The sequence below is a fragment of the Periplaneta americana genome, chromosome 6, assembly GCF_040183065.1.
Source record: "Periplaneta americana isolate PAMFEO1 chromosome 6, P.americana_PAMFEO1_priV1, whole genome shotgun sequence".
In the NCBI taxonomy this organism is placed as follows: Eukaryota; Metazoa; Arthropoda; class Insecta; order Blattodea; family Blattidae; genus Periplaneta; species Periplaneta americana.
Genome location: NC_091122.1, coordinates 55,477,332 through 55,486,786, shown reverse-complemented (window position 1 = coordinate 55,486,786; position 9,455 = coordinate 55,477,332).

The following is a 9,455-nucleotide window of genomic DNA, read 5'->3' as shown; positions in this document are numbered from 1 at the left end:
ACACCTCTTTCCTCACATATGTGAGCTAGAAAAAGCACATTTCACTACTCCCTTTCCTTGCAATGCCTTCATGATATACAAAGAAGTAGGCCTCACCAGAGTTAACATTGTGAATAGAAAATACATGCAGTGTCAGTGGTCCTAAGTAAAACACCTGCTGGATTGGAATATGAGCCAGAGATATATTCTGCATATAATCAATGGTTAAACATAGAACGTAGTCTTTATCTTTGCAATATTCCTTCATTTGCTTCAGTGATGCATAAAATTTATTGCTCCTCCTTTTGTGAACGATTAGTTCAGCTTCTGCCACTCTCTTAACAGTTTCATTAAGAGTAGGACTTTTAACACGGACCTAAAGCTCCTAGAATTCACAATATGTATCTATCTGCGGTTTATCAAACCTGTAGTCAAAATGCTCTTTAAAAATGTTATAGTAAAAGTCATATTTTACAGAACAATCTGGATATTTCTCCTTAAAAAGGGTATGCATTTTTTAATGTCTAACTTTGCATCAAGGCAGTGTACTTCCTTGGAAGAGTAATGACTTGTTTTGAAGGGAAAACTTGCAATGTGATCTTTTACTTGCATCACTGTTGTGATTGGAATAATCTTCTGGTTCTGTTGTTTGCCTCTGTTGTCCTCTGGGGATTTATCCAATAAAATGAGTTTTTGTAACCTCCTTACCGTTTTCTCACCAACAGCTAACAGACTCATGAATGCTTTCCTACATACTTCGAATTTCCGTTCACGAACCATTACCAGCCTAAGTTTATTTATGAAAGGTCTTTACTCCAGGACATTGGGCCATTCGTAAATAAACACTTATTACGAAACCCCGTATTACACACACAATGAGTTGGACAACAATAATTTCTACAGAATCAAAACATCATGCAAACGAACGAACATTGAACATTACTTTTTTCCTAAGGGAGGATTTAGTAGCAGTTTGGTATTTTTTACAGTCTCTGGTAACAATCTGTGAAGCAAATTGTTTCTCAGTTTCATCCTTTGTGAGAATATTATTGTAATCCTGAATGAGTTTGACTTCTCTTTCTGCAACGTCATTCACAACAACTATCTTCTAAAGTTTTTCATTCCACTTTTGTAAACAGGATCATCCTTCCAAGTTGAAGAGTCTTTGTCGAGGAAATCGGTGTTGGTAGAAAATCTCGTGAAGAAAATTTTAGTACTAGGAGTTACAAAAGATGATAACTCGATATTTGTAAAGGAAGAAAAATCATTTTGTTGCAGAATGTAGCTCTTCAGTTTATTTTCTTCTTCTTTCTCTTCTTCACCTTCATCTGCTTCCAGTATAACTTGAGCCATATTTGCTTTAACCGCTGTTGGAACATAGTAATCAAAAAGGATAAAGCCACAGTTTCGGGAACTAAGTACCAGAGATGGTTGGAAAATTTATTTGCAGCAGCCTTACTGATTTCTGGATCTATATCCTGATAATTTATCAGTTCATGCATGAATAAGAAATCATGATAAGGTACTTTAATTGCTTCTGACAGAAACCAGGCTCGAACATAGCCTACACTCGAGCAAGAAAAATACATATTCTTCTTGTTATGTTTTATTTAACGACACTCGGAACTGCAGAGGTTATATCAGCGTCGCCGGATGTGCCGGAATTTTGTCCAGCAGGAGTTTTACATGCCAGTAAATCTACTGACATGAGCCTGTTGCATTTAAGCACACTTAAATGCCATCGACCTGGCCCGGGATCGAATCCACAACCTTGGGCATAGAAGCCCAGCGTTATACCAACTCACCAACCAGGTCGACTCATATTCTTCTTAAAAGAGTTCTTCTCCTTAATGGGGTAACTGAAATTGATCTTGAAAGAAGTATATCTTGAATGCAAAAATTGCTTTTGCCATTCACCTAGCATGACTTCCAGCTCCTAGTATATGAAACGATATCCCATTCTTTGGAATGCTGCCAAGAAAAATCATCGTTAAAAATTCGTATCCTCTTCATTTTTCATCTGTCCCAAAGCATCTGAATGAGCTATGTCATAGAGATCGTCCATAATTTCCACAAAAATATCTCTTTTTTTCTTTTTCCTTGCCTGCAGTTCTATTCAAATATTTCTATAAACCCTTTAATTCATCATAGAGTTTGAATAACTTATGAACACAGTGGTCACTTTTTCTAGTAGGGATTCGTGCTTTTTGCCAAAAAATGAAAACTTCTTGAATCACCAATGCTACACATTCCTTTGTTGTAAGATTTACAACTTGTACATTGTAGAAGAAAATGCTTAAAACTTGCCGGTTTGAACGTAGTTTGGCTCCAATGATTTGATTGAAGATGTAGCCAACACGAGAGATATAAAAGTATTGCCTTAACTTGTGTGACGAACACCTGAAGAGGTTGATGCCATTTTACAACTCTAGGAAAAAAACGTCTTGAAAGTCACTTTACACGAGCAGTTAGCAGGTCAGCACAGACAGTTCTGAATCAATAAGTGAAAAATTATTCAGAGACAAGATCATGTTTAGTTACAAAATAAGTGAATAAAGCAAATACAGTAATAATAATAATAATAATAATAATAATAATAATAATAATAATAATAATAATAATATAGCTTTATCTAATAATATTAGAAGAAAATATTTTCCGGGCTAAAATTTCAAAACTTCATGGTCGATGAGGGTCACTTTGCAGTTGTCCAATTGAGCTGAAAATTTGCACAGATCGTTTTTAGACACCTCAATAGTCAACAAGCACTTAGATGGCAAAAATTGTGATCTCTGACCCCTTAAGTAACTGAAATTTTTCCATAAACTTGTAGGCACTGAAACATTTTAGAAAAGTAGTTACTAGTTAAAAAAACATGTAAATGCTACGAAATAACCAAAAATACTTGGTTCCGTATGGGACAGATATATAGTTCCGTACGGGACACTTGTGAATTAGGAGTCTTCTTTGAGAGGTTTTTTGTGTTTTGGAGGTAATAATGTAATTTTAATATAGCAAATATTTATTTTTATCAATTTTACTTGCATTTTATGGGATAACAATGCGCAATTAGAGGAAATTTTGCCAAGAAACGGTTAGATTGATCTGCTGAATTTAACCATAAGAAGTTGTATGTCATTATTATTATTATTATTATTATTATTATTATTAATGATTATGTATTATACTGTATATTAAACTGCAAGTTTATTTCAATTTAAGAACCTTCAATTAAATTTATAATACAATATGTCAGCTCCTTTTCTAACAATATCAGAATCATTTAGATTCTTCTAATCTGAGACACTTTGACAATGCTTTGAAATGAAGAGGATTCCTCATCTAGCTTAAAATGTTTGTCATTTTTGGCCGTCTGGTTTTAAATAAAAAGTACTTTAATATCTTTGTTTTCAACTTTGCTAATATATATAGGTAGTCAGTGCTGTCATGGTAATTTTTTCCTTGGCCATACACCCCATCCCTTGTTTTTTTCTTTTTTCCTTGAAATATATTTTACTCTCCTCTCTTTATCTTTCCGACTGTCATTTAATGATTTTATTAGTATTAAAGAAGAAGTAAAGAAATTGTTTTGCTTTACGTTTTAATTGTACAACAATCTTGATTTAAAGAATACACCCTGTAGCACCACCGTAGATGCACACTTGTCTTGATGAATCTTGGAGTGTGTAGGCCCTATTTGCAATACTTCTTGTTTTTCGACCATTATTTTATATACCGGTAATTCTGGATTCCTGTGCTGCAGAGGTGGACAATTTTTGTTTATGAACATCAAACAAAATACATTAGGAACAGCAAGAGATGATCAAAGATCTTTACATGTACAGATCTCCGCATACAAAACTTAGGCACCCATATGCTGTATGCCTCCGTACAGACAAAATTTCTTTTCCCCATACAATTAATTAAAAAAAAAAATTGTAGGTTCTCATATGATGTATGACCCGGTATGACCTCCACCATGACACCACTGCATATAATATGATATTTATGCTTTAGTCCCTTATCACTTGTCTATTCAACTTCAATGAACTTTCTAGGATTTAAATCTTCCAGATCCATGGGAGGTTTTAGGTTGCGATGGCTTTGTTCTAGAGGAGACATATTTTCACATTCATCTGAAGACTTATATCTCTAGCTATAGCGTCTGATTCTGAGTCATTTGCTGTAAGTGACGAGTCAGAGTAAATCTCGTAATATAGGCTTCTTAGAGTGGTTAATGTGGTTGATTCTTTAAATATGCTGTGTCTACACATTTCTGAGCGGGCTGTTGTGGCAACAAGAATGCTTTCACAATCATTGTAAAAAAGTGACTTCGCTGAATTTTGGAAATCGCTGCTACTTTTTCCCATTGTTTGTTCTTGAGCTCTTCATATAGACTAAGAAACAAATTCAAATGTTCTACATAAAACACCAATAATCAACAATACAGCAACCTCGAGTTCTGTTTGAAATTGTCCCGTAAGGAACTGTCCCATACGGAACCTTATTTCCTTTAAAAATACCTTATTAAAAACCTAATTAAAATTAGTGACGTTATGAGAGCGGTACCGTACTTACTTAACTTCTATGAAATATTGTGAACCTATCTTCTTTCATTAACATGGAAAACAAACTTTTATATCTTTTCTAGTTCTGTACGGGACAAGAAGATGGCTATCTTTATACACTGTCACAATAATTGCAGGAAATAACAAAACATAAAACCACACTGTCCACCATGTGCCTAATTTAAGATGTGCCTACTTTTCGTTCTTTCAGTCGATAATTAGGTATGCCTTAATTTTCTGGGGAAATGGTAGCAAAATTGGGAGCGTCTTGATTTTGCAAAAGAAAGCCATTAGAATTCTATGTCAATCAAACTATCTTGAACATTGTCGACCTCTTTTCAAACAATCACAGATATTAACTGTCATAAATTTATATATATACGACCTAGTCCTTTACACTCGACAAAATATAGACAATTACTCATTAATAGCCAATATACATGATCATGAAATTAGAAATAGCGAACAAATTAATATTCCATACTGTAGATTACATAAAACTAGTACAAATTTTTCTGTCATGGGGATGAAATTATATAATAAGCTTCCCAGTCAATATTATAAGTTACCAACCAATAGTTTCAAAGCTAGATTTTATAATTGGCTTTTAATTAATCCTTTCTACTCTGTAGATGAGTTTCTTAACATAAATTCACACGAAATTGTTTTTTAATAAATAAAGTTATTTAGATTAGTTACAATCATTTTTCTGTTGCTGAGTTTTTCAACACAAATGTGTATGAAATTGTATTTTAATAAATAAGTTTAATTGCAATTTAGTTAGTTTTTTTCAATTTAAAAGTTTCAAATAATTTCATGTTTTCATTGTATTACTTAAATTTTACTGTTTCTATTATTAGTGTTTTTTTTATGTATTCTGACGAAGCCTAAAACTGTATGTCTAATGGCCAAATAAATAAATTGAATTGAATTGAATTGAACTGAATTGAAATAGGTTCTATCAATATGAAGTAGCAAGCATACCACCTTAAGGAAACTGATTTGGCTATATCAGTAGTGAGAACATAGGGATACAAATTTGCCTTCAAGAACAAGATTGTTTTGAGACCTTAAGAAATGAGAGTAAAAATACAAATAAAAATTTTTTTTTTTTTGGAATCTGGCAATTTACAATATTCAGAAGCTCTCTTTGTCAAAATAAATTTTATTATCATAAATTTAATTTTTACCACTTAGGCTCATTTATCTTGGAATGGCTGGTCATTATTATAGTAATAATGGTAATAACAGTGCCAAATAATTATAAAAATTATTGATATAATAATCTTTATTATTAATTTTGCTATTGTCATTGTTATTTATGTTGGTTACAGGAATAAGAAACAAATTTATTAATTATTTCATTTTACTCGAATGGAAGTACTTAGACATAAGTTATCAAATTTGGGCAAAAAATAATTGAGAAATGATAAAAGAAATCACTTTTTTAAACATTTGTTACTCAATTTTATCATTTTTATAATTTAACACTGAAATGTAAAAGTCTTTTTATGCCTTGGGGGATATGATTAGAGTCTATGAGAGTCATAATGTCAGATTAATAAATCTGACATTATGACTTATGTGATTCAATCTGCATGAACATTTTTGTTGCTCAGATGACATTTCTGTTTGTTTACTATTACTTTCTTATTTACTATTTGGCCCACTCTTGTTTGTAAGATTTTTGACAAACGAACACACTATTGGATTGATTGAAGTCCACAGTATTTTTCAAATATAACTTTACTCTGGTCATCGAATTTTTTTTAGAACATTGCAGTCTACATTTTTCTCCCCACAAGATTTACCATACGCATATTTCGTTTTGGAAAATTCTCTTGGCTTGAAAACGATGAAGGTATGTTTTCCACGATTTTACAGACTGGATGCTTTTTTTATCATTTACTTCATTTTGCAGGTCATTATTTGTGGAGTGTCGTTTCAAATCGTATTAAATGCAGAAAAACAAATTTTACAGGAAACGTAAAAAACGTTTTACGGCTAAGATAATGGAAAAATTTTAAATATCTTAATGTCACTTTTTAGGCATTGTGAAATGACACCAAATGTAATAAACACTGACACTGATTGTTTAATCTAATGCATGATATTGTCAATTGAAGTTTGCACTTAATACATTTTGCACCGACGCAGTGTATTTAATACATTTTGAAGCGATTCTGTCACATAATACGATTTGCATCTATAAACCACGCTGAATTGTGCCCTGTCATTTGTCAGTTTTTTCTGTGGTTATTACAGCAGCATACTACGTAGGACGATACATCAATAGTTTTTATAGCTTTCTGCTGGAAAATAATGATAAGGAATGGCGAGTTTCTTACCTGCAACCCTTTGAACGGAGCTGCCTAAAGAGACATACTTTGGATCGTGCGGCCACCAGGGTCGATCTCTAACTCACATTGGATATAAATTTTAAATAATTATGGCATCTACAGGGTGAGCACAAAGTTCCGTTACCCCCTTAAATATCTTAAATATCTCAAATATGCACACTATTGATGTAATTCTGGTCATAATTCAAACATACAAACAAAATAACCACTGTACATTAACTGTGTATACCAAAGTATCTAAAGAGTTCCCCATTATTCTCATGACACAAAATAATATGGAGTAATGGGACTTTTTTCCCACCCTGTATACTTTATTCTTTAATCCTTATATATCAGTATTTTATTAAGCTCTATAACAAAATTATGAAATATGGTGTGAACACTTGTATTAATTACTGCAATATCTAAGTAAGCTTTAATAACAAAATTACGAAATGTGTGAACACTTGTATTATAATATTACATATTTTTGTAAGCTTTAAAATAAAATTATAAAAAAAATATGTTGTAAAGATTTGTATTAAAATACAGTATTACAATATTTAAGTAAGTAAGCTTTGTAACAAATTTATGAAATGTGGCACGAACACTGGAAAATGTATTAATCATTGCTTTAGATTGCACACACAATTTCATTAACATTTTAAATTCTACCTATACGTGATTCTTCATGCAAACAATCAGATTCTTCATTCTCATTGTTTTAACTTTCATTAATCTGATTTGTATTAATAACAAAATCATACAATTTCACTGAATCAACCTCTTTCCAATTTTCTCCGAATGGTACTATTGAGTAGGTTTCGCAAATCAGATTTTTTGGCATTACTGATTGATCTCAAGGTGGTGACTTTCGGAGGTACTTTGACATGATCCAAGAACATACCACGTTTCATCAGACTAGCACATGATTTAGATGGATCGTCACATCGGTATGTAGGTTCCATTTTGAAAGTGACATTCACTTTCCCATTCTTCTCGCATTTCTTTAGCATTATTCTTTTCATTTCTTTTATGCCACTGAGGTTATGAAATTCATTAGCCAAGAGCTTGAAATCCCTGACATGCCAATCTGTGCCTAAATATTTTACTGTCCCCACTGTTTCATATATCGCCTTATACTCCTCAGGAGTAAGAATTTCATTCTTACTCAAAACCTTTTCTAGTAGCCCAAAGGCTCTGTCAGCTGGTAGAAAAGAATGGCCTCTTACCAGAAAAACTAACAGATTTTCAGAAACCTGAGGACGTGCTTTTCTTTGGGGCCAAAGACCAAGAGCATGTACAACATGCATGCTATTTTGTCCACCACATTCATCGGCAACAGCCTAATACATTTGGTGAACTGTCGAAATTAAATTCACTGATAAATGTAGTGACACAAGATGCCACTTCAATAGCGCCCACCCAGCCTGTGCTTCATTTCACGTAAAGAAATTTGGCTTCTGTAAAGCTTTATCAGTTTAAGAGAGTATAGAAAGCTAATTGTCTTGAATAATATACTTCATCTATGCTGAGTTTCGAGAGCGGTTACAGTTGCTGTAAGTCGAAACAAAATGACTGTGTCTCATTAGGTTCTGTTCTCATAATTTTATGGAACGTATTAGCACGAAGCTTATGTGCGCCTAAATCGACTAAGAGCCTAGTCTTTTTCAGTGTATCATCGCAGTTTCTTATTGGGAACAGTATGTGTGCGCAATAACTGCATTCATCATTGGCCGGTGTACAAAATCCTATAGCCTATTGAATTGTCCGAGAAATATTTGGGGGAAAAAAAAATCGTTTTACTCTTAAGTCGGGTATTAACACTTTAATTGTACATTTTGAAGAGCTTCGTAATTACACGGTGAACATAAATGATTGCCCTAGTTTGGGGATTTTTTTATAGACAAACCGTGAATGATACAACAATGGTACTAATATTACCAAATAAGGTAACTCTCAAAGTTTTATTTGAAATTATCCGCGCGGCGTAATTCCACTTCTTACCGGTAGAGGACCTGAGTTTACAGAGTTTACAGAAATGGCGACTGGTGTTGAGCGTGCATTTGTAGCGTTGGAATTTCATTCCACAAACTCCGTCATAACTGTGCAGTGTCATTTTTGAGCGAAATACGATAATGATCCACGAGACACCAAGACCATTAGGCGATGGTACAATCAATTAGTGACCACAGATGCCTTTGTAAAAGAAAATCTCCTGGTCGGGCTTACGTGGAGCACATTCGTAATTCCCCGAAACTTAATGTCTTCTGTGCACTTTTCAACTCCAAGGTGTACAGCCCCTTCTTTTTTCTCGAACCCACCGTGTCAGGACATTCTTACCTGGATATGTTAGAACAGTGGCTGATGCCACAGCTGGAGAGTGATAGTGCTCATTTCATGTATCAACAAGATGGCGCTCCACCTCATTTCCATAACAAAGTCCGACATTTCTAAACGACCGATTGCCAAACAGATGGATTGGTCGCGCAGGGAGAGTCGACATGCAGATCTTGTCCTGGCCTCCACGTTCCCCTGACTTAACACTGTATGACTTCTGCCTGTGGGG